We start from the raw sequence: 26,615 nt of genomic DNA, 5'->3' as shown, positions 1-26,615 counted from the left end.
CCATCTCCCGCCACGGATGGAGGAGAGCCGAATTGGAGGTTACCGCTCCAGGTATGTGTGCGGTCTTGACCAATTGATTGGATGGGAGGGGTAGCGTGGTCCTTTCCATGGGGGAGGGGGGTTGGTCATTTCACAGGGTGGGGCCCACCTGTGAAATGACCCAAACACCCCTCTTTTGGTTGGGCCGGATCCTCCAACTGCTGCCATGGCTGGAGGAGAGCCGAATTGGAGGTTGGCATGCAGTCTGCTCCAAGTATGTGTGCAGTCTTAACCAATGAACTAGGTGGGATGAGAAGGGTAGGGTGGTCCTTTCCATGGGAGGGGGTTTTGGTTATTTCAAGGGTGGGGCCCATCTGTGAAATGACCCAAACACCCCTCTTTTGGTTGGGTTGGATCCTCCATCTCCAGCCACGGATGGAGGAGAGCCGAATTGGAGATTGGCACACTGCCCTCTCCAGGTATGTGTGCAGTCTTGACCAATGGACTGGGTGGGATGGAAGGGGTAGGGTGGTCCTTTCCATGGGGGGGGGGGGGAAGAGAAGGTTTTGGGGAGAAGCAGACACAAGTTGGGTACCCCGGAGGGGTGCCCACCCTTTTCCCTAATTTTATTCTTCACAATTGAACTTTGAATGTAATTAACTTTTTGTTATTTTTTTAATTGTATTACATATTATATGTCTTTTCTGAGGATGGGCCTTGGTACAGCAGTAAAATTGCTCCATTGTAATCAAGTGGTCATGGATCCAACTCTAAAATCAACTTCTCTGCATAAATGACCCTCCTCAGACACCGTAGTGGGGGGAGCCTCTTAAAAATTGTGTTAAACTTTCAAGAAATTAATAAACGATAGAAAGAAACCATATATATATATATATATATATATATTACTTACCTGTATTTGGTGGATAAGTGAACTCATACATGGCAACCAATTGGCTCCAAATATATTTGGTGCGTAGTCCTTCAATATATGGTAGTGTCCTTCTTCCACACTTTCTTCTCAACATTATTCTAATTCTCCTATTCCTTATACCATCCTCTTTTTCTGTTTCGGAAATGCTATCATGTCTACTACGTTGTTTTCCAACCGCATAATTCCACATTCTTGTGTCCTTCAAGAATTTTTCCATCATTTCTTTCCAAGACATATAATTTTCTTTTGTCAGATTAGGAATGCGGTCGAATTGCAGTGCAATTTCTAGAGCACTCTCCTTAGAAGTAGGAAATTCTTTCACTGATGACGCATTAGTTTCCTTCCGTCCTTCCATACCTATGAAGAAACCAAATCATATACTCTTGAACTAATAATACATATATATATATATAAAAAAAAAACAAAAAACAGAACCAGAATAAATTCACAATGGATGCTCAAGAGTGTGTGCATGGTTTCTTCTACTATGATCACTTTTTCCTTGGTTCTTCAAGACCTTCAAACGGATGCGCAACGCAGACCATGTTCTTTGCGGTTGCAAAGATTTTTCTTTTCATTCTTATATGATGTAGTGAGTTAGTCCCATCCTGTTGATGGCATTGCTGAAGGAGAGAGGGGTGAGTAGGGATGTAAACGGATCGAATTCGGTCGGATAGTGACATTATCATATTCGTGTCAGATTATATTCGGACGGATTCAGATAATATCTTATTAATTTTTGGACAGATTCGGATAATTTCCAGATAGTATTTTTTGAATACAAGTTCTCCTAAATGGACATGAATACGGATCGAATACGATTTTTTGACTATCCGTTGACATATTTACCATTTTTATGATGAGGGGTAGGGTTGAGACTTGAGAGTTCAGTAACTACCGTTTTTTGTATTCTTCTTAGTCTTTTATTCTCTTACGTCTTTTACTTTTGATTTTTTAATAGATATGTAATTCCATGTATCACATTGCATAAAACAATATATATAAACCAATAGCAAATCTAAAAAAAGAATCACATTATCTTAACTTATAAATTTATAAAAATAAGATAACAAAATCCAATAAGGTAACTTAAAAGGATAGACAAATACAGAGTTATATTTTAGATATTTTATTACCGTCGAATTGCTAAACGAATCGGATAATAATCGATCGGGTGGGGAGATTATCATATTCGTATCCGATTAGTTTTGGACAGATTCGGATTCTACTAAACGGGTACAAAAGTGGATCGAATACGGATTTATGAATATCCATTTACATCTCTAGGGATGAGCTCGGTTTAGGATTCTTAGTTTTTGCCCTGGTTTCTTGTTTTAGGGATTGTGTTCTATTTTTGTACATTTTTTCTATTCTTTCTAATACAAATGGTCCCTTTAGCGAATTAAAAAAAAAGTAACGAAAAAAGTTCTCTGTGGGGGAAGTGTACTACCCACGTGGGTAAGTGTACTGCCTACATACACCTAGAAATAGAAAAGATGAAATGACCACCCCACCCCTCATAAAGGTGGCCCCATGAGATGATGCCAATATATGTGTTCTCATTGACTCTCATGGTGTGCGTGGACCATGCTCCCCCACCGAAAACACCAACCCTTACATGTATCACTTAAAACATTGTTAACATTTGAAAAATATTTGTGTAGAAATCATAATACCTGTTTTGGTTGGTTGAGTGACCTCATACATGGTAACCAAGTGTCTCCAAATAAGTTTGGTGTCGAGCCCTTTAATAGCTTGTTTTGTATTATCATCTCCACACTTTGTTAAGAATATTGCTTTAATTCTTTCCATATTCTTTATGTCCTCAGGTTTAGATTTTTCTCCAATGACATAATCCCACACTCTCATGTCCTTCAAGAATGTTTCCATCAAAATTTTCCAATCCGTATAGCTTTCTTTTGTCAGAGTAGGAATGCGGTCAAATTGCAGTGCAATTTCTACAGAATAAGAATCAATTTTTTCCTGTGATGCCTCGTCACTTTCCCTAGAAATTGGAAATTCTTTCACTGTTGAGACATTAGTTGCTGATGGTCCTTCCATACCTATGAAGAAAGCAAGCAAATCATATATATAATCTTGAACTAATAACACATATAAAAAAAATTAATAAAATTGAATCAGAAAGAAAATTATGTTTGTAATTGATTATATTTGAAATAAGAATGAGTATAAAATGGTTAGAAATCGTCATAAAAACAACTTTTTATTATCATCCCAAAATGCAAAATCGACTTAAAATGCATTCTAAATATGCATACCAAACACTGCCTAAAATGCAACTTCATGCAATTATATTCGAAAAGCACAAAATTAGGATTTGATCCTCCAACTTCAATTTGTTGAAGGGAATTGGGATTCAACTCGCTGATTCATTCCATTTACCATATAAAATGCTATATAAAAATAAGTTCATTTAGTAATTTATTATATATAAAAATAAATTAATGTATAAAATGAATTAAGAAATTAGAAGTGGGCCCAGAGAAAGATAGGGTTTCTTACTTTGATTTAAAATATATAGGTAGAAGGATATGGGCAATGTGGACACAATGTAGTGTTTGTTTTGTATTAGCTTGAACACTTTGATTCATTTCTGTTGGGCATTCAATAGGAATCTCTTTTTACACAAAAAACACAAATATGAGAGAGAGAGAGTTTCTCCCAATGAGAGCGTACAAACACAAACTAGTAATATTAATAAGGATTAAGGGTAAGAGATCGCTGTCTAGTTGTGTGGCGTCTGCACCAGCATGGGAGCATTGAGAACACACACATGAACATCAACATAGATGCTGGTGGTACTTTCGTGTGCTCCCATGTCTAGGACACGAAGATTGAAAGGGCAAAAGGAGGGAGGGATGATGGACTTTTGTTGCCTCCTATTTATTGCACAGTCTAGTGCTGCATTGTGCGGTGGCTGCATAGGCTATGTGCACCATGTGGGGCTCACTGTGCCACATGGCCTATGCGGCACTGCACGATGCAGCATTGCACTGTGCAATAACAGGAGACAATAAAAATTCAGGGGATGACACTGAAATTACAAATATAACCACATTTCGAAGGGATTAAGTGACGTAATCAAGGATAAAAAAAAAATAGTTTCCGTCTCCAAGGAGACTCATTAATTTCAGTCTCAGCAAGTAATGCATATAAAGTAAATGGTCCACTTTTAGCCTTGGTCCGATTAGATTAGGCTACTACAATTTACTGCATATACATTTTCTTATATATAATAATGCATGTATAAATAATAATAATAATAAAAAATAAAAAAAAAAGAAAACTAACTGCTTTTCACGTAAATTTGCTGAAATCAAGAAGGAAACATGTTACTAGGTCCGTTAGTAACGTGGATCTGGATCATCTACTTTCGAGCAGCCCTTACTTTCGTGCGTTCCATTCACAGTAAGGCAGTAAAGATCGTCTTACCCTCACTCAAACAAGGCTCTCAGGTAAAGGTAGGGCAATATTTTCGCCACCTTGCTGTATCTGGAATGCACACGACAGTACAGACAACTCGACAGTAGAGAGTCCTTCCCTTTCAAAAAAATACATTAAAAAAAAAAGCCTCGAGAATTGTTCTTACCCCCAATTGAGAGTTCACCAGAAGAAGCCGTAGAGCAATATAGCAACGAGTCGTCCCTCAATTGTGAAGTTTTCTCGAAAGCCACTATAGAAGTCGACCATCTCTAACATATATATAGTAAATGCAAGAGCCACAGCTGTTCTTTGTATTTTATTGCTTTAGAATGTTACTTCTGGAAATTCCCTCCTCTCCCCAACCCCAGGCCCCAAAAGAACCAAAGAAACAAAAAAAAAAAAAAAAAAAGCATCCTAAAGACAAAATTACCCATATGTAATGAGGCATCTAATAACTTTAATGAGGTTATGCTTTGTCTTTTGGACTTAAAGTGGAGTTTAGGGTTGTAAAAGCAATGTTTATGCTACACTCAAGGTGTCTTATTCCTTGATGGTTGAAACATTAAAAAGATAAAGAGGTCGGGAGGGTGAATAAAGGGTCTATAAATTGTTTTATGCTACATTCAAGGTGTCTAATTCCATGGTTGAAATAACAATAAACACTTTTATAGAGTAAGAATGTAAGAAAATTAAGGAAGGAATACCAACTTCCCAAGTAATCTCTTCATGGCGTGTAAAACACATTAGAACTTTTAATTTAAGAGTCTTAACTTTTCCTAAGGCTCCCTCCGCTTTCATGTAAAAAGAGAGCAAATACAAAATTTTCATATAAAATAAGATTTTTTACTATTTATTTAAACATATAATACTTAAAATGACCCCAAAAAAAAAAAAAATTTTACAGGAAAATTTATATTTAGATAAAACATCATTTCAAAGAAAAAATGTACTGCGAAATAAGCAGTGCCTAAAGGGCAATCTATCTATAGGAAAAACTATGACCTGCCCATATAATGGAGCTTTTTCAAATTCATAGATCGATATGGTCCTACATCGGTAATCTACGACTTTGGATGTACATTTATATATTATTGGGCTTTCTCCACCTAATAGCTTAAGTTTTTATGTTGGATTATATATTAGCGCTAGTCTATTCCTATCCAAAGGCTCAAATAGAAAGACTACCATTATAAAAGGAGGGGTGGGGGAGGTGGGATGGACAACATGCAACAAGATCAACTCCCAAATGAACTTCACACAACGCCCACCTCATTGTCCGGTAAATTTATGCAGCATTCCTAAAGTTACTCAACTATAATGGGCTGGGCTTGGGCATCCTGCCTTATAGTCCATATAACCATGCAGGCTCAAGCTACGCTTATAACTCAAGATCCCTAGCATTCAAGGTACAGTCAGGGCCCCCTAGATTGCATTCCTTGGTGTATATACAGCAGTGGATGGTTTTTCTTACGAACAATTCATTATGCTCGGGATTCCTCTATAAAAGAAGAGAGTCTCTGATTGATTCCTCTATAGGTATATTTAGAACTTGACATCCTCTTTTTAATTGTCTTTTGTCTTATTCTTAAAAGGTATTTAAGATAGAGCATAAACGGGTTTTCAAAAATAAGTTGAAAGTAATATATCATCATGTTATTATCAATCATTTTCATACACATTTTTCGAGTACGCATATGATTTGACACAAATTTCTAACCCTTATAGTGTGAGATTACAAATTCTAACACCTTGAGGGGTGTCAATAAGAAAATCCCTCTATGTTTTACTTAATTGATTTTATAATGTCACACTAATCATGCCACATATATTGAGTGAGCATTGAAAATATCCCCCCCTCCCTCCCACTCTTAAATATGCGCATTTGCCACATAGAAAGATATCGAGGAAGCTTATTTGTTAACACTAAATGAAAGGATGTTCTTTTTTTGTTTCATCTGTCTTCCATTCTTTTATGGGAAAATTTTGTTGTCACCAAAGTTGATTACAACAAGATTGTAACCTTACTTTCTTACCATTTTAGTGTAACCTTAATTTCTAACCCTTATAGTGTGAAACAATGTAAACTTAAATTAAGAACTCGATGATTATGGCCTTTGTATTTTAATTGGCAAAAGCATATCATTTTATTGGAACAAGCCCCCAAAAAAAAGGAGCCAATGCATGCAATCACACCCAACAGGCCTTATGACCTTACTAAAAGGAATTTGGATCCTCGACTGCCGAGCTGCCCGGCAGGATCATGTTGCCTAGACATGGTGTTGCGCACAAAGACCGCCTTACCCCCACTTGGGCAAGGCATTCGGGCAAGGGTAAGGTGGACATTAGGCACAACACTGTGTCTGGGCAGCACGGTCCAACCGGACAGCTCAGTAGTAGAGGATTTGGAACCTACTAAAAGCATATCTTTTTTTTTTTGTTCCACCAAGAAAATAAAAGGTTGCATAGAAGAATTATAACAATAAACACAGAAATCACTCATATTCTTAGCATTATAAAATACCACACTTTACACATGATTTTACATTACACTTCTTTCTTATATTGTTCCCTCTACAACACAACAATGGTAAAGTATATATTATTACTACGTACCCATTCCGGCCTGCAAGCTTATTTAATTCTCTTTCCAAAGACATGTGATGAGGATGTGGTAAACAACAATTGTATGAACAAGGGAAATTCCACCAAAGCATATATGGTTATTGGGATACTTGCTAGTAAGACAATTGGAAAGAAGATGTGTAAACGAAGATCGTAGTGAAGCATAAATAAGATAGCTGCCACAAATGCTATCATCATTCCCACAATAGAGACGAAGAGAAATAAAAGGCCCAGCATCAACATCCGAGGCAAAGTCGAGAAGAAGTCTTCTTCCGCATATCGTGAAGTAATAATGGCTAGAAACATCAACATTGAAGCGACCGAAGAGCAAAGTGCCACTATATTTGATATGACAAAAACTAATGGAAATTTGCCTTGTACGTAATTGGGTTCTCCTCCTCCTCCTGTATGAACACCTGGTACGGTAAACACTGCTGCAAACATAATTGTAGTGATAAGTGTTGCTACCACCATGCATTGTGTTGATGTATCCTTCATCCATGCTGCTCCTTCTTTTACTAGGTCTTTATGCGCCTTTGCAAATAATATTTTTGGTGTTTTCCCTTCTTTGTTAGGATCCATTCGATTGATGGAGTATATAATCCTTTCCACTTCCTAACATGAAGATTAAAAAAACAAGGAGTATCAAAATTAACACATACACGCATGATGACTAGCTAGAGTTAACTTAACATAGAAAAAAAAAAAATGGGGCTAGGGAGCTAGCTAGGTTAAGGGAATTAAAATCAGGTATGTACCTTATACCAAAGTAGCTCACGTTGCATTTGGAGAGCTGCTCCAGGAACTTGATTGAGCCTCTGAATAGGTGGTTGTTTTGCAGCTAGATGTAACATCCAATTTTTTGATGAATCCCCTCTTCGTACAAGATCATTCTTCATTGATGAGCTTAGATGATGGATAAGCCCGAAAATCTTTTCCTGGCGGTTTTTGATCGCGTGGTGAAATACTGTTCGGCTATCATCTCTTTGCAATTTCAATAGAAGCTGAGGATAGTTGTTGATACACCCTTCGATAATTTCAACAATCCCTAACTCGGCCGCTCGAAAAATTGCAATAGAAAGTGTTTCCATTACACGGTCAAGGTCATCCGAATCTAATAGCAACCTCCATAGTTCTTTTAGTAGCTCTGAAGCTGCATAATGCTTCAACTTGTCCTCATAGATTTTCTTGCAACCAGGCACTATATATATCAATCAATGTATATACATGTAACCAGTCAGGTAGGCATGCAGGCAGGCAAGAGTTAACTTTCATGATTAAGAATGCTGCTTGCAATAAGTAAAACTATTTTATATATATATGAAGATGATAATGATGATGATGGGGGTGATTCTCATCAATTAATTTCTCACCTAGTTTGATAAGTGTATTCTGAAATAGCCTGTGGAAGCTTAACCATAGACCCTTACAAATCTGAAAAATAATGCAATTTGTAACCGTGCATAGCCACAATTCATCATATTTCCTGCGTCCATCAGAATGAAATATTGCCATTGGGATATAATATAGTACTAGCTACCTAGGAATAATTAAAAGCCTATTAGAGAGAGAGAGAGAGAGAACCTTGAGTGTTGTTTCCATTGGCATCGAAAGAATTTTCTACGTCTCCTCTTGTGCGCCAACAAGCATTTTTGGCATCGACATGGGCATCCAGAACTGGTCCAATTATATATTAATAGGGAATTTTGCATTTAGAATATGATTTAAGTAGAAAGTGAATTATAAGATCAAAATTAATTAGATTCATATACAAATAGGGGTGCAAGTTTGGCCTTGATGGCCTGAACCCGTCTTGGCTCGCCCTAAGCTCGAACAGGACTTGGGTTGAGAGAAAAACTAGTTTGAGGGCGGGTTAGGGTTAAAAATTTTTGATCCTAAGTCAGGGATGGGCCAGGCCAGAGTTGAACCCTCGGGTTGAGCCCCGTAAGGCCCATCTCGGCCCTGTTTTAAGTTATGCTATGAAATATATATTGTTGAAGGTTAATTGCATAGTTCGATCAAAGTAGGACTAATGGTTGCATCAATCCAAACCTTGACAGTGAAAGGTATAAATTTTTTTTTTTTTTTTTTTTGGTAAGAGTGAAAGGTACAAATTCAAAATACTATTTTTGTGATTTATATATATATATATATGCATGAGTGATCATGTTATTTAGGTTTATGGGACATCAGTCTTTCAATGCCAAGATAACTTCTCTAGCTGGGGCCTGTTTATTGAAAATAACACTCCGCAAATTTTCGGTTTCAAATAGTAATGCCGTTGCCTACATCAAGCGAGCATGGAATTGTTTACCAAAAAACAAAGCATGGAATTGAAGTACTATAATCACGTATAGAAAATGGTACCATAAAAATTTCCCCAACAGACTTGTAGGAACCGGTTGCTCCCTTATTTAGATTAAGAATAGAGTTAAAAGAAGGGATTGATGATGATAGAAAATACTTACATGAGTACATGAAATAATATCCCAAGTTCCCAATATTTTTGGTTGGTAATGAACTTTTAAATGCAGTATGCCTCTTCGAGAGTGCTCCCATGGCTGTAAAATTCAAACTATCCTTGATCCAGACTAAACTTGGGTATTTCTGTAGTAGATGAAGAGCTTGTTCTATCCAAAAAAAAAATAAAAAAAATTGAATACATAAGTTATTTTCTTTTGAAAATTATGAAAGCCGATCTTCCATTTGTCAAAGTTTTAAAACTCAAAAGATCAATTTGGGAGTCTAAACATTAATCCAACGTCTTAAAAGATTAAGGGTAGACAAAATTCATATTAGGCTTCCTTCCATACTGCAGTTTGGTCAATTTGGATTTAAAGTAAATTAAATCAAAAAAATTATTTTTAATTTTATTTACTAATTTAATAAGAAAATGTGAGAATTCTTAATTAAAAAAGACTATGAAACAATAAACTCAGTCTTATCCCAACTTAATGGGATCGGTTACATGGATCCCACAAAAAAATATAGGGAAAACTGAGGTATAAACCAAAAAGGGAGAATGAAGAGATGGTTAAATAAATGAAAAAAATGACAAAGGAAAGATGAAAGTAACAAGAAAGAGACACAGCCACCAACAGGTCAGGAGAATCTCAGCTAAATAAGATATGCTACATACATGCATAGATCCTTACCCTCCTAGTCTCTATCTGAGGTTGTCATACTAGGTAAAAGACCTAGACTCCAAAAAGACTATGAAACAATTTCATTTTAAAAAAAAAGTGTGAAACAATTTCAATTTGGGAGTCTAAAATTTAATCCAATGTCTTAAAAGATTAAGGGTAGACAAAAATCATATTAGGCTTCCTTCCAATTGTTTGGTATATTGGGATTTAAAAGCAAATTAAATAAAAAAATTTATTTTTAATTTGATTTACTAATTTAACAAGAAAAGGTGAGAATTCTTAATTGAAAAAGACTATGAAACGATAAACTCAGTCTTATCCCAACTTAATGGGATCGGTTACATGGATCCCCCAAAACAAAATAGGGAAAACTGAGGTATAAACAAAAAAGGGAGAATGAAGAGATGGTATAAGAAATGAAAAATGAAAAATGAAAAAATGACAAAGGAAAGATGAAAGTAACAGGAAAGAGATACAACCACCAGTAGGTCAGGAGAATCTCAGCTAAATGAGATATGCTACATACATGCATGGATCCTTGCCCTCCTAGGCTCTATCTAAGGTCGTCATACTTGGTAAAAGACCTAGATTCCAAAAAGATTGAAACAATTTCATTTAAAAAAAACTATAAAACAATTTCAATTTGGGAGTCTAAACTTTAATCCAATGTCTTAAAAGATTAAGGGTAGACAAAAATCATATTAGGCTTCCTTCCAATTGTTTGGTATATTGGGATTTAAAAGCAAATTAAATAAAAAAATTTATTTTTAATTTGATTTACTAATTTAACAAGAAAAGGTGAGAATTTTTAATTGAAAAAGACTATGAAACGATAAACTCAGTCTTATCCCAACTTAATGGGATCGGTTACATGGATCCCCCAAAACAAAATAGGGAAAACTGAGGTATAAACAAAAAAGGGAGAATGAAGAGATGGTATAAGAAATGAAAAATGAAAAAATGACAAAGGAAAGATGAAAGTAGCAGGAAAGAGACACAACCACCAGTAGGTCAGGAGAATCTCAGCTAAATGAGATATGCTACGTACATGCATGGATCCTTGCCCTCCTAGGCTCTATCTAAGGTCGTCATACTTGGTAAAAGACCTAGATTCCAAAAAGATTGAAACAATTTCATTTAAAAAAAACTATAAAACAATTTCAATTTGGGAGTCTAAACTTTAATCCAATGTCTTAAAAGATTAAGGGTAGACAAAAATCATATTAGGCTTCCTTCCAATCGATCTACAGTTTGGTCAATTAGGATTTAAAAGTAAATTAAATAAAAAAAAATTGTTTTTAATTTGATAAGAAAAGGTGAGAATTCTTAATTGAAAAAGACTATGAAACGATAAACTCAGTCTTATCCCAACTTAATGGGATCGATTACATAGATCCCACAAAACAAAATAGGAAAAATTGAAATAGGGAGAATGAACAGATGGTAAAAGAAATGAAAAATGAAAAAATGACAAAAGAAAGATGAAAGTAACAGGAAAGAGACACAACCACTAGCAGGTTAGGAGAATCTCAACTAAATGAGATATGCTACGTACATGCATGGATCCTTGCCCTCCTAGTCTCTATCTAAGGTCGTCATACTTGGTAAAAGACCTAGACTCCAAAACGATTGAAACAATTTCATTTAAAAAAAAAAACCTATAAAACAATTTCAATTTGGGAGTCTAAACTTTAATCCAATGCCTTAAAAGATTAAGGGTAGACAAAAATCATATTAGGGTTCCTTCCAATCTATAGTTTGGTCAATTAGGATTTAAAAGTAAATTAAATAAAAAAATTTGTTTTTAATTTGATTTATTAATTTGATAAGAAAAGGTGAGAATCCTTAATTGAAAAAGAATATGAAATGATAAACTCAGTCTTATCCCAACTTAATGGGATCAATTACATAGATCCCACAAAACAAAATAGGGAAAACTGAAATAGAGAGAATGAAGAGATGCTAACAGAAATGAAAAATGAAAAAATGACAAAGGAAAGATGAAAGTAACAAGAAAGAGACACAACCACCAGCAAGTCAGGAGAATCTCAGCTAAATGAGATATGCTACATACATGCATGGATTCTTTCCCTCCTAGTCTCTATTTGAGGTCATCATACTTGGTAAAAGACCTAGACTCCAAAAAGACTATGAAACAATTTCATTAAAAAAAAAAGGATAAAGTACACGTACCCCCCCTAAGTGGCTCAATATTCCACGTACCACCCCTGCTTTACACCCCAAATGCCAGATAGGTCCAATCCGTTAAATACCACCGTTAGATGCCAAAATTTTGACCATTTTACCCTTTGCTCCATTTTCTTAAATTTGAAAAGACTTAATTACCCTCACTTATTTGTTGCCCTAAACTAATTGAAAATGACTATTTTACACTTTGTTTTATTTTTATAAATGAAAAGACCTAATTGCCCTCATTTATGTATTACCTTAACCTAATTTAAAAAGACTATTTTACCCCTACATACTTGTTCCTAAAAACCCCAAAATGCCCTCATCTTCCCCAAATCATTATCTTCTTTTACACACCCACAACCACCACCACCACCACCACCGAGAAACCCCACCTCCAGCACCACCGCCACCCACCACCATTAATACCACCAACCACCTCCAGCTCCACCTCCATTGCAGAAATTATGGAATCTGCCACTTCCGTTGGATTGTGACGTCTACCGCCGCCACCCACCACCACCACCACCTGTTAGAACACTCAAGGGTTTTGAGAAACCTGAATCCGTCCCCATACGGAGTCCTAGAACACAATTGAATGAAATAATAAATAGGGAAAGCAAAGTGTACCTGACACCCACGTATGTTGATGAAGATCATATAAAATCGCCTCCAATAGTAGCATCGATCTGTCAGAAAATGAATGCAATCTGCGATGGGGATATTCTGCCGTCTCCTAATCTCTCCCACGGTTCTCTTTCTTGTGGAGAAAAGAGAAAAGAGAATAGTGAATGCAGGGACCTCTCATCAGTAGTATTTATTATACTCCCCAAAACCTTAGCCCACTTCTACAATGGACCGGGTCGGGCTGGGGCGGTCCATCTCAATAAAATAGTAGCAGCCACGTCGGCCCTTGTATTTCTCGATCCCTATCAATGATCGACCCGATAATTAATTAAATCCACACTCGTCATATTTCGGGGAAATCCTAACACCACCACCACTCACTGAAGCAATCATCATGGAAACACCCTCTGCACCCAACACTCCCAAAATGTATTTCTTTCCATCGAAATCTCCCCTCCCTTAAATCCACATCTTTCTAAACTTAATTCAACTCAAACCTATAAAGCCATGAAACCCAATTCTCATTTCTCTCTCACCTTCCTCGTCTTCTTCTCCTTGGAAGTTACTGTGGTTCTCTCTGCAACTCTCCCTCTTCAACTAGTCTCTCTACTTTACCTCAAAGCTTCTGTTAAAGACCTTCTTTCTTCTCTCCATGACTGGAATACCAACACCCTTTCTACTAACGCTTTCAGCAACAGTTTCACGGGTCAGTTGCCACAGGAAATCATTAGGCTTCGGTTTCTCCAAGTGCTCAACCTTGGTGGGAGCTTCTTCCAAGGTAGCATTCCGGCACGTTATGGTTTATCGAGGTTGAAGTTTCTACATTTATCAGGAAATAATTTGCAGGGACCGATTCCACCTGAGTTGTGTTTTTTTGACTCAGCTCGAACAATTGGAGATCGGTTACAATGTGTTCTCTGGTGGGGTTCCACTGGAGTTCGGCCTTTTATCTAATCTCAGATACCTCGACATTTCTACTTCGAATCTCTCTGGTTATCTACCATCCAAGCTTGGGAACTTAACACTGCTCGAGTCTCTGCTTCTCTTCGGTAACAGGTTTATTGGTGAGATTCCGGTGAGTTTTTCCGATTTGGGAGTTCTGAAAGTTCTTGATTTATCAGATAATCTCCTATCAGGCTCGATTCCAGAAGGGCTTTCTACATTGAAGGAGCTGATTTGGTTGGGCTTAATGGACAACTTAACCGGCGAAATCCCTGTCGGAATCGGTGAGCTTCCAAAGCTCGAATCTTTACTCCCACACAAGCTCGGTTCAAATGCAAAATTACAGAGGCTTGACGTTTCTTCTAACTCTCTAAGCGGTCCGATCCCACCGAATCTGGGTTCCTTAGCGTCTGAGTAATCGTAGTCACCCAGAAGAAAAAGGAAAAGGAAGGAAGACAGAAACCCATTTCATTCCATAGATAAAAAAAGAGTAAATTACTCCCCCCTCCCCTCGATTATGCTCTAATGACAAACCCCTCCCCTAGGTTTTGAATAATGATTCTCCCCTCCCCTGCATTCCCAAGATTCTATCAACCGTACCCATTCCGTTAAAAAGGACTGTTAAGTGTTGAAAAAGACTATATTGCCCTCTGACCCACTTCTTCTTCTTCATCCTCCTCCTGCAACTCCAAATCGTATAGAATTGAATTCAATACCGCTAGTACAAACTGCAATGCATCTAGGTATTGCGATTTTAATCCTTCACAAGAAGAGATTCCAGGCCGCTTCTCATCCAATGATGCTTCAAGTTTACTGGGTCACGAATTTCGCCATTGTTTGCTTGTTCTCTGTTTCAGCTATCAGTCGCCTGAGCTCTGTTCAATGGAAACAGGAACCAGAGCTAAGAACGGACGATGTGTTCTTCATTGCTTATTACCGTTCTCAACGCATGGTACACAAGGAGCACACGTCTCACATATATTCCTTTCTATTCTTTATGTAAGTGGATCTGTTTTTATATCTTTCTTTCCACTTTCTTATGTAAATGGATCTGTTATTTTATGTTTCTTTCCACTCCTTCATGTAAGTGGAGCTTTCTTTATTCTCATCCCAACATTAATAGGATTGAACCTTGTAACCTACATATATATATATATATATTCTATTCATTGAATAACGGAGACACACAGGAAATATTCAGAAGTTTGATTATTGTTAATATCCCTGTATCTGTTTTTCTTCTCCTCGTCGCCATTAGAGGATCAACAGGGATTACGACGACAGGAGAAACGAATTTCTGAGTTGGAACCAGATGAAATATTGGGAGAGCCTTCTTCATTGAGCGACCTGAATGTTAGCCTCTACGCTTCAGCTTCTTCGCTGTCTAGAGCAGTATGGTTTTGGATGAATCCCATGTTGAGTAAAGGTTACAGATCTCCTCTGAAATCGACGATGTGTTATCGCTTACCCCTCAACATAGGAAGACAATTTTGTTTCTAATGCTGAAGTCGCACCTAATCTGAAGAAGATATAGACAAAGGTTCTATCTGTTCCCTCTTCGTCAAACAAAACCTCAAAAAAGACAGAATTTTTGAAACCCTATCTCACTCTCTGGCTGTCTCAGCAAAAGCAGCTTCTACTTCTAAAATTGTAACTTGATCTTCCTGTTTGCCTCTTGACCATCGCCATTACCGTCACTCTAGGGTTCCATTTTAAGCTTCGATTTCCACTATTACATTCAATTGGAATTTTCTCTCTTCTTCACATCTCTCTCTCTCTCTCTCTATCTCTCCCTGTTTTAACCATATACAAGATATGGAAGATGAAGGCAGTGGAGGGTTTCGAACCTGATCCGTTCCTTGCATCTATATTGAACTGTGTAATGTGGATCTTCTAGTGTCTTTCCTTTGTGCATCCCCATAGCTTTCTCATCATCACCATCAATGGCGTCAGTCTCATTTTGGACCTCGTGAGGGCAGCGGTGGTGGATACAGCCATGGTGGTGATCGTGGCTATGGAAGTGGTGGCTAAATTTTTAGGGTTTTGATATGGTTAGGGGCTATTATTGGAATATTACAAATATAAGGGCAGTTTGGGACTTAAAAAAATAGATGATGTCATCACTTAACAGCCCATTTTAACGGAATGGGTACGGTTGATAGAATCTTGGGAATGCAGGGGAGGGGAGAGTCATTACTCAAAACCCAGGGGAGGGGTTTGTCATTAGAGTATAATCAAGGGGAGGGGGGAGTAATTTACTCATAAAAAAACCCAACCCAACTCATACAACAAAACAAACACATATACAGGACAAAGACAGCGGAGACTGGAATGGGAAAAAAAAAACTTAAAAAGGGTTCCCTTCAGGTCACGGCGGCAGCAGCGGCGTAGGCGGCAGCGATTATCGATTATCGATTGTCGATTGTGAGTTGGGTGGTGGTGGTGGTGGTGGTGGTGGTGCTGGGTATGTCAAAGAGGATGAGGGCATTTTGGGGTTTTTAGGAACAAGTATTTAGTGGTAAAATAGTCTTTTTTCAAATTAGGTTAGGGTAATATATAAATGAGGGCAATTAGATCTTTTTATTTATAAAATTAAACAAAGGGTAAAATGATCATTTTCAATCAATTTAGGGCAACAAATAAGTGAGGGTAATTAAGTTTTTTCAGATTTAAGAAAATAGAGCAAAGGGTAAAATGGTCAAAATTTTGGCATCTAAAAGTGGTATTTAACGGATTGGACCTATCTGGCATTTGGGGTGTAAAGCAAGGGTGGTACGTGGAATATTGAGCTGCTTAGGGAGATACGAGGAATATTGGATGCATTATAGAGGGATACGTGTATTTTACCCCAAAAAAAAAAAAGGTCAGGATGAGCATATTACTTCGGGTTATAATTGTTTGTATTTCCAACTTGAAAATTGAACACCTTTCTTTTGCTCTTCTTAATCGTTTTCAAGTCATTTCTTGGAGACCTTAATTAATTTCCTAGATCGAGTTTGGTTTTTTGAAATTTTTTTTTTTTAATTTTTTGAATTTTAAGAACAGTGAGATGATCATATGGAGGAATTAAGAAATTTAGAAAGAAGGGAAGATACTGATAACTTACCATAGAAATCACTAAAAATCAGGTTAGTAAGAAGTTCAGCTCTAATTTGTTCAAGTCCGCCAGGGGTGTGGTGTTCTTCAACAGCTGCTGCTAATTGGAGTAAGGTGATTGGGTAAAGATAATTCACCACATCTTTGTTGCTGGCAAGTACAGCAACCACGATTGGGATGTCATTGTAGTAGTATTTGGATTTGAGCATCAATAATTTCACATCTTTTTCTACAATGGCTTTGACGATCTCTAGGTTCCCACCAGAAGCAGCAATATGTAGGACTGAACCACAACCTTTTCCATGTCTTGAAAGATGGTCTGCAGGCATTTTTTTTTATCAACTCCTTTGCAATTTCAACATTTTCTTTTTGAACTGCCACATGTAGAGGAAGTTCTCCTTCTGAAGTGAGTAATGCTGTAAGAAGATCTCCCTCATTTTCATTTTCTGGTGATGAGAGGAACTCATCACAAACACTCTTCCAATTACCATAAGCAATAGCTTCGTAAAATGGCACACACCATGTGTAAATTGTACTCTTCTTCCTCATTATCCCTGCAGTAGTTAGCCAAGGTAGTCAGCAGCAGTAGAGGGTTGGGTGGGGGGTGGGGAATAATTAGAAGGTCATTAATGAGAATAAAAGAGGGAGGGAGGAGGGAGGGGGAGGGGGCACTAATATATTATATGTTTCTTCCAAATAGAAATAATTGTGTAAGATAAGGATCGGGCTCCTCCACGGCCTGGGGATGTGTGGTCATCGTGCTGCACGCAACACCCAGGTCGCCACCTAAGCACATATGCACATCCAATCGAACTCTTTTCAAATTTGAATTTTGAGCAGCATTTTTGAGTGGCTCGCTCGAGCCCAATCATTGGATGGGCATCTGTGCTGAGGTAACGACCTGGGAGTTACACGCAACATGATGGCCGCCCAACACCTAGGTCGTACAGGATCCAAATCCGTAAAATAATGTACAGAATTATTAGAAAGTAGAAACCATGGGCTAGGCGTGGTGACCATGCCAGACACATAACCGCCTTGGGGCGTCTGGAAATGATTGCCTTGCCCCCCATGTAGAGGTGGAAATTTCCAGGCACCCCAAGGCAGTTATGTGGCTAAGCATGGTCGCCACGCCTAGCACACGACCGGGTAGTGTTTTATTCCCACATATATATATATATATATATATATATATAAAAAACTTACCTGTCGTGGTTTTTGTTGGATAAGTGAACCCATACATGGTAACTAATTGGCTCCAAATAATTTTGATAGTGTCTAGTTGTTCAATATATAATCGTGTCCTAGCTCCACACTTGCTTGTGAATATTGAAAGAATTTCTTCCTTTCTTGGCTTCCAATCCTCATACTCTTTGCTACAAGTATTTTCAAGTTCATGTTTTGTTCCAACCACATAATCCCACACTCCTTTCTTCTTCAACAATTTTTCCATCTTGTCTTTCCAAGTCTTATAGTTTTCTTCTGTCAAAATAGGAATGTCGCCTTCGGTTACCACTTCTGTTACCGATGATGAGACATTACTTTCCTTCGGCCCATCCATACCTATAATATATATGAATGAAGAAAGCAAATTATATATTTTCTTCGAGTAACACATATATATATATATATAAACAAAATGAATCAAGTTGAGCTTGAAATTAAGAGGTTTTTTCATTTATTCCACCCATTGTTAGGGCACAGGGGCAGCGTGTTCTGCGTGACCGGGTGGCATTCTCTTTTCTAATAAAAAAATTTATATAAAATACATTAAGAAATGAGAAATGGGCCCTAGAGAAAGATAGGGTTCCTAAGAAAGATAAGAGTTTTTACACTGATTTTTATATAAGTAGAATAGAAAGATTTGGGCAATATGAAGATGGAGTTAAAGGGTGTCAAAAGCAAACCGAAACCATTAATTACTGAAACCAAATCGTTTAATAAATGGTTCGGTTAGATGTACAATTAAACAATTTAAATCGAATCAGACTGCTTAACACTCTTAAATATACATTTATGTGTCAAAATCAAACCGAATCGAACCATTTAAATCAAACCTGTAAAACTACTTAATAAATAGTTTGATTATAGTTTCAAAATTGAGACCGTTATTTTCATGAATCATTGTGTGTGCGAGAAAAAGAGAGAGACAGAGCTGCACTGAAATTGATGGCTGTCAAGTATGTCAAAGTCAAATTAACAATGATATCAAACGAGAGTGAACCAGGTGGTCCAAAAAGTAAGCAAAACTCAATAAAACCCGACCAAAGTTGTTTATCCTATATTCATTTATGAACCACTAATTCTACTTGAGGGAGATTCAATAACAATCGGTTTCAATATTCAGGGCTAGTAAGTAATACAGATCAAGCAACTTTTTTTTTTTAATATTATATAATAATGAATATATTAAAAATAAAAAATAGTTTTTTCATGTAAATTTGCTCAAGTCAAGAAGGAAAATCAGGTCATTCGGTTCGTAGCATCTCCTCCAAAAATAAATAAATAAAAAGAGGTCATCGATCTAGAGAATTCTTCTTACCCTGATCAATGAGAGTTCAGCAGTAGAAGCTGTCGAAATATAATAATGAGCCCTCCCTCAACACTCCTAGCAGCAGCAGGTAACTAGATAGTTCTTTAGTACTGAAGTATTCTCGAAAGCCAATATGGGATTGGACCATCTCTAACATATATTTATAATGCAAGGTAAACCCACGGTCGTTCTTTGTGTATTATTGGTCAAGAAAGTTACTTCTCGAAATTCTCCACACCCCCCACCAAAAAAAAAAAAAAAAGCATCAAAAGACAAAAGTACCCATATGTAGTGAGCTATTTTATAACTTTAATGAGGTAATGCTATGTCTTTTAAAGTAAATTCACTATTTTCCGAACTTGAAATGGGGCCGGGGTTGTAAAACTGTAAAAGTACTACTTATGCTCTACTCAAGGTGTCTAATTCCTTGATTGAAATATTAAAAGATAAAGTGCTACGGAGGTTTATAAAGGCTTATAGATATTCCCTCTATTTTGTCAAAGAAGAAAGATTCAAATAGCTTCATAACTTTAATGAGGTTATCCTTGGTCTTCTTAAGTAAATTCACTATCTTCCGGACTTGAAATGGGGCCGGGGTTGTTAAAGTACTGCTTATGCTCTACTCAAGGTGTCTAATTCCTTGACTGAAATGTTAAAAGATAAAGAGGGAGGTGAATAAAGGTTTATAGATATTCTTCTATTTTGTTAAAGAGGAAAGTTTCAAATAGCATCATAACAGCCAACACTTTTATAGAGTAAGACTACGAAGGAAGGGATACCAACCTCCCAAGTAATATCTTCATAGAGTGTAAAACACGTTATAACCTTTAATTCAAGACTCCAAATTATTCTTAGGAGATTTATCCTCTCAAGTGCGGTGCACTGAATCCAACTGTCCACTCTTGAAAAGATAAAAAGACGTCACTGCCATGTTTATACGGTTACATTCTTAAGAGTGTACCGTACTTGAGAGGATGAAAATTCGTTTTCCTATACGTTGACTTTCATGTAGAAGGGGATAAAAGAAAATTTTGTTTCCTATAAAAAGGATTTTCACTATTTGTTTAAACATAAAATACTTGAAAAGGTATTGAAAAATCAAAAATAAAAATTAGAGAGCAAAATTTTTATGTAAAATATCATTTCAAAAAAAAATTTATAACAAAACAAGCAGTTAATATAATTGACTGGATAATGTATAAGGGCTGAGCCAATCATTTAAATGCCCCACCTTGGTAATTAGAATCATATTACTTTGGTTATTGTTTTAATCATGACTTTTCATCATGATTTGAACCTAAAATTTTAGTTTGACCTAATATGGTCTTGACAGATCCTCTCTTTTGTCCAAAAATAAATTTTTAGAATTAGAATCTCACCTTGATTATTGTTTTAGCCTTAATTTTTAATCAATGATTAATTGATCCTCATGCTCCTAGCCGCCATAATTTTTTGTTCCAATTAAAGGGGTAAATTTACAATGGCAACAATTATATGGGAAAAGTCCTGGAAACAGTCTCTTTACAAACAGTGGTAAGGTTGTGTACTTATCCCATATCCAACTTAACCAACGATAGTGAATAACTCACTCTTTGTAAGGGCATCTGCCATATTAGCCTTCGATCTCACATCAATCAAAATGATGATACATTTTTTCGTTCTATAATTCAGCATGGCCTATTTCAGCCTGATGTGTCTCCTCTTACCATTAAAGAGTGAGTTATTCACTATCGTCTGTGTTGCTTGATTATCACAGAATATAGATATAGAGTTTAACTTAAAACTCCTCAATGGAATATCCATGATCAGATCCTTTATCCACTCTGCTTCATCTCCCGCAGAAGCTAGAGTATAAAGTTTCGATTCCATAGATGACAGAGCAATACCAGTCTGTCTCTTGGATTTTCATGCTACAGCTGCTCCTCCTAATGTAAATACATAACCACTAGTGGATCTGCTGTCTCCCAAATCTGAGCACAAAGATGTATCAAAATATCCTTCCAAAGTTAGAGGATGTCTAGTATAACATAGAGCATAACCAAGAGTACCCTTAAGGTATCTCATCAGCCTCGCCAAGGCATCCCAATGCTCTTTTCCAGGATTATTAGTGAAACGACTCAGCATGCCTACCGTAAATGCTATGTCTGGCCTAATGCAACTCATTGCATACATGAGACTACCAATCAGTTTAGAATATTCTAACTGATTCACGGTGTCACCTGTGTTAGGTTTCAACTGTCTATTATAGTCATAGGGTGTCTCAATTGGTTTACAATCACTGTATCCCCAACTAGAAAGTAGCCTCTCAATATAATGAGACTGACTAAGAGTGAACCCTTGCTCAGCGAAGCTTACTCTCATTCTAAGAATGGTGTCCACCACACCAAGATCTTTCATGTCGAATTCTTTGGACAAGGTTTCTTTAATGTCTCTCACTACAGAGAGATCAGAACCTAGAATCAACATGTCATCTACATACAAGCAAATAATCGCGACCTTGTTCGACTCAGACAAAAAATAAAGGCACTTATCCGAATTACTGGTTTGAAAACCAAGGCTTTTTATTGTCTTGTCAAACTTCTCATGCCACAATTTAGGTGCTTGTCTAAAATTGTTAGGGTTAGGGTTTAAGCACAAGGTTGCTTAAAGCATTACACCCTGAGTATCTAGTTTGGAATACCCAGACTGCTGCCTCCAGCTAGTATTTATAGGAAAACTAAGGTTTAGGTCAGATGGACTAATTACTAGATTGCCCCTCACAGCCTGAGTATTAATACAAGTAGGATTATATTAGAACATATGAAGGGATATTACATAAATACCCTTACATATTGTGAGTAGTAGTAGCCTTTTATCTTTACCCTGATGCCCACTCTCTCATGAGGGGTTAGGAATTTCGAATGGGTTATATGGGCTTAACATTTTAAAATAATTGGTTAGGTTGGATATGGGATAAGTTACATATGTTGATTGGGGGCAGGTTTTCCTCCATGGCCCACATACTTTTGCCACATGGCAAGGTGAAATGTCGATTCCTAATATTGTATATATAAATTACAACAACATCAACTGAACTCTTTATGTAGTTGGCTTCATTTTGCATTAAAATTGAAGTGATTGTTGAGGTTTCAGTGATGAATTCTCTTAAGTAACATACTAATTTATCTTAAAATGCCTAATGTTGAATAAGAAAAGTGGTTGAGACAAAGAAAGAGATGAAGAGGGAGACGCATAAAAAGGAGAGGTTGAACGGGGTGTAAGTGAGAGAGAGAGAGAGTGATTTGAGTCTAAAATGCATTTTGAAGCATTTTCCTTTCTCTCTCTCTTAGGTTCCATCTTTAATTTAGTTTATGTTTGGTATGCATTATTGGAATAGATTATGGGTCTAAATTGCATTTTGAAGGATAAAATAAAGAAGAATTGAGTTTCATGATCCATTCTAGACCCAAAATCTATTTTAAGAATGCATACCAAACACAACTTTAAGTATAAATTATCTCCTGGAACGTGCCTTCCCTCAAGTCAAAAACGATAATGCAATAACATATGATGTGATCCTGAAAATGACAGACCAACTCAAAGATCATGTTGCATAGATCCAATCAATGTGATTCTATGGATGCACTCCCATACATGTACATATACAATGTAAACTTAGGCGGCTGTGTTTAGTATGTATTCTTGGAACACATTCTAGGTCGATTTCAGATTCTCGGATGATAAATATAATTGTTTTTGTTGTCCGAAAATGCAAAACCGACCTAGAATGCGTACTAAAAATTCATACCAAACATAACCTTAAATTAACAAGTCAATGATTATGACCTTTGTATGGCAATTGGAAAAAGAAAATCATTTAAGTTGAACAAGTCGGAGAAAAAAAAGAGCCAGTGCAATCACACCCAGCAAGAAAAAAATAGACCACATAGAAAATTTATAGCAGTAGACATAGAAATCATTCATTTTCTTATCAATTCAAAATCACACTAATGAGATGTATATAAACTAATGCCAAACAATAAACTCAAATGTCTATAACAAACAAAACACACACTAAGCCTGATTAATTAGACATTGCACTTTGTTTATATATTATTCCCTTTACAACACACCATGGTAAAGTACTACGTACTCTTACCCATTCATGCATGCTTGTTTAATATTCTCTTCCCGAAGACATATGACGAGGATGTCGTAAACATCAATTGTATGAATAGGGGAAGTTCCACCAAAGCATATATAGTGACTGGGATACTTGCCAGCAAGACAATTGGAAAGGAGACCCATATACGAACACCGTATCGAAGCATAAATAAGATAGCTGCCACAAAAGCTATCATCATCCCCACAATAGAGACGAAGAGAAATAAAAGGCCCAACATCAACATTCGAGGCAAAGTTGACAAGAAGTCTTCTTCCGCATATCGTGAAGTAATAATAGCTAGAAACATCAACATTGAAGCGACTGAAGAACAAAGTGCTGACATATTTGATACGACAAAAACTATAGGAAACTTGCCTTGTACGTAATTGGGTTCTCCTCCTCCCGTACTATCAGAACTACTCCCCTTATTTGAACCTGGTACTGTAAACACTGCTGCAAACATAATCGTAGTGATTAATGTAGCTACCACCATGCATTGTGTTGCTGTATCCTTCATCCATGCTGCTCCTTCTTTTACCAGATCTTTATGCTCCTCCGTGAATAATGCTCTTGATGTTTGCCCTTGCCAGTTACCATATAAATCATAGTTGGAGGTCATAATACTTTCCACTTCCTAAAGTAATGATAAAACATAGAAAGTATTAAAATTAACACACACACACATATAAGTATTATATGTATGTATATATATATATATATATATATATGATGACTAGAATTGCCCTAATATTTAGGCAGCTTAGGTGATAAAGGTGTTCACTCAACAGTTCTCTTGGACTGACTCGAATCTGGTAGTGCTCTCATTTCTTAAACCCAAGCAAATCTTCATGACTCTTGACCAGGTTTCATTTTTTTTACTAGACCCGGGTGACTCATCCAAATCAAAACCTAGTTTTCCAAATGTTGAGAATAGGTCAACCAAAGCCATTGGATGAACCGATGAATTGCAAACTCTATACTCCACACCCACGTCCCACCCATGGTTTGAAGTATTGGATCACCCGAAATGAATGATATGTATCGGTATGGTTAATCACTGATCCCAATACCATGTCGATATTGTATCAGTGAAATGATACGAACAAGGGATACAACAGTATAAAAAAGAAAAACCCATTTTTTAAGAAAAATCAAGGGAAAATTTGTCTGAAACGACCGATACCATATCAGTATCGTAGTAGTTATAAAGTGATCAATACCCGATCCAGTACCGTGCACTAAAACCGTGATTATATGCTTACTGGGGCAGGAAAAAAAAACACTCTTGCATATACATGGATCGGAAGAAGCAACTGAGGAAGGAAATTAAAATCAGATACCTTATACCAAAGTAGCTCACGTTGCATTTGGAGAGCTGCACCAGGAACTTCATTGAGCCTCTGAATAGAAGCCTTTTTTGCAGCTACATGTGACATGAAGTTTCTTGATGAATCCATCACCAATGCTAGATCATTCTTCAATGGGCCTAGAAGATGGATAAGCCCAAAAATCTTTTCCTGGCGGTGGCTGATTGCGTAATGAAATATTGTTTGGCTGTTAAGTTTTGCATACTTGTACCTCAGAAGCTCAGGACAAGTGTGGATACACTCTTCGATAAATTCAACAATCCCATGCTCAGTTGCTCGAAACATTGCTGAACACAGTATTTTCTTCACACGCTCAACCTCATCAACTTCTGATAGTATCCTTCTCCATAGTTCTTTTAGTAGCTCAAAAGCTCCTGAATGCTTCAATTTCTCTTCATAGATGTACTTGCAACCAGGCACTATGTATGTCCCAGTGTATTTTTATGTAGGCATGCAGGCAAGAGTACTTTACTTAATTAATTAATTCCATGCAGGCAGATATGATGGGACTTTAATTTTATAAGAATGCAACAAGTAATACTACTATGGTAGATACAGATGATGACGATGATGATTGAGGGTGGGCCTTGGTGCAACGGTTAAAGTTGCTCCATTGTGGTCACGGGTTCGAGTCTGTAAATATTCTCTTGTGAAAACAAGGGTAAGGGTAAGGCTGCATACATACATTATGACCCTCCCTAGCTAGACTCCGCAGTGGGGGTGGGGGGAGGGTATGATTCTCATCAATTAATTCTCACCTAGTTTTTTTTTTTTTTTTTTTGGTAAGAACTCTCACCTAGTTTAATAAGTGCATTCTGAACTAGCCTACGGAGGCTTAACCATAGACCCATACAAAACTGAAAAATAATGCAATTTGTACTTCTTGTGCAATATTGCCCACACATCATCGAATTTCCTGCATGCATAAGAATGAAATGTGTTATTAATTTGAGGGTGAATGAAAGATCCTATTGAAACTATTGTTGTATTGATAAATCAGGGGTGAATGCTCTTTTATTGAGATCGATAGCTGGTTGTTTCTGTTTTGTTAGCTTTTGGGCCTTGCTTTTTGGGTCTCTTGAGCCCCTTTATATATTTCATCTTCTTGTTGTATAAATTTGATTTACCGATTAAAAAAAAATGTTATTAGAAAAATATTACTAGCTAGGAAAGCCTTTTTTTTAGCCCGAATATTATCTTGGACCCGGGAAAGCCCCTAAATTATATTAAAATTAAAATCCAATAAGAACCTGGGGAGGGGGGGGGGGACATAACCCGCCTTACCCCAACCCACGGAGAAAAAATCACTCTCAACTCGGGCAATTGTCAAACACAGGATCAGGACATTGTGTAGGACTATGAATCGGGGGTTCCCATCCACAACAAAAAAAACACACAGAGAGAGAGAGAGAGAGAGAGAGAGAGAGAGCACCTTGAGTGTTGTTTCTGTTGGCATCGAAGGAATTTTCCATGTCTCTTCTTGTGTGCCAACAATGATATTTTGCATCGAGATGGACATCTAGCACTGGTCCAAGTAATATTAATACATAAATATATATATATATATAAAATAGAAGGAATCTTACACTTG

General features: G+C 36.9%; 1 pseudogene; it reads right to left on the bottom strand.

The window, feature by feature from the left end:
* The window catches only part of LOC122643782, a 113,020-nt pseudogene that overhangs the window by 35,961 nt on the left and 50,444 nt on the right, over window positions 1–26,615 (bottom strand).

The sequence above is a fragment of the Telopea speciosissima genome, chromosome 10 (genome assembly GCF_018873765.1).
Source record: "Telopea speciosissima isolate NSW1024214 ecotype Mountain lineage chromosome 10, Tspe_v1, whole genome shotgun sequence".
Taxonomy (NCBI): Eukaryota; Viridiplantae; Streptophyta; class Magnoliopsida; order Proteales; family Proteaceae; genus Telopea; species Telopea speciosissima.
This window is presented reverse-complemented; position numbering and strand designations above follow the sequence as displayed.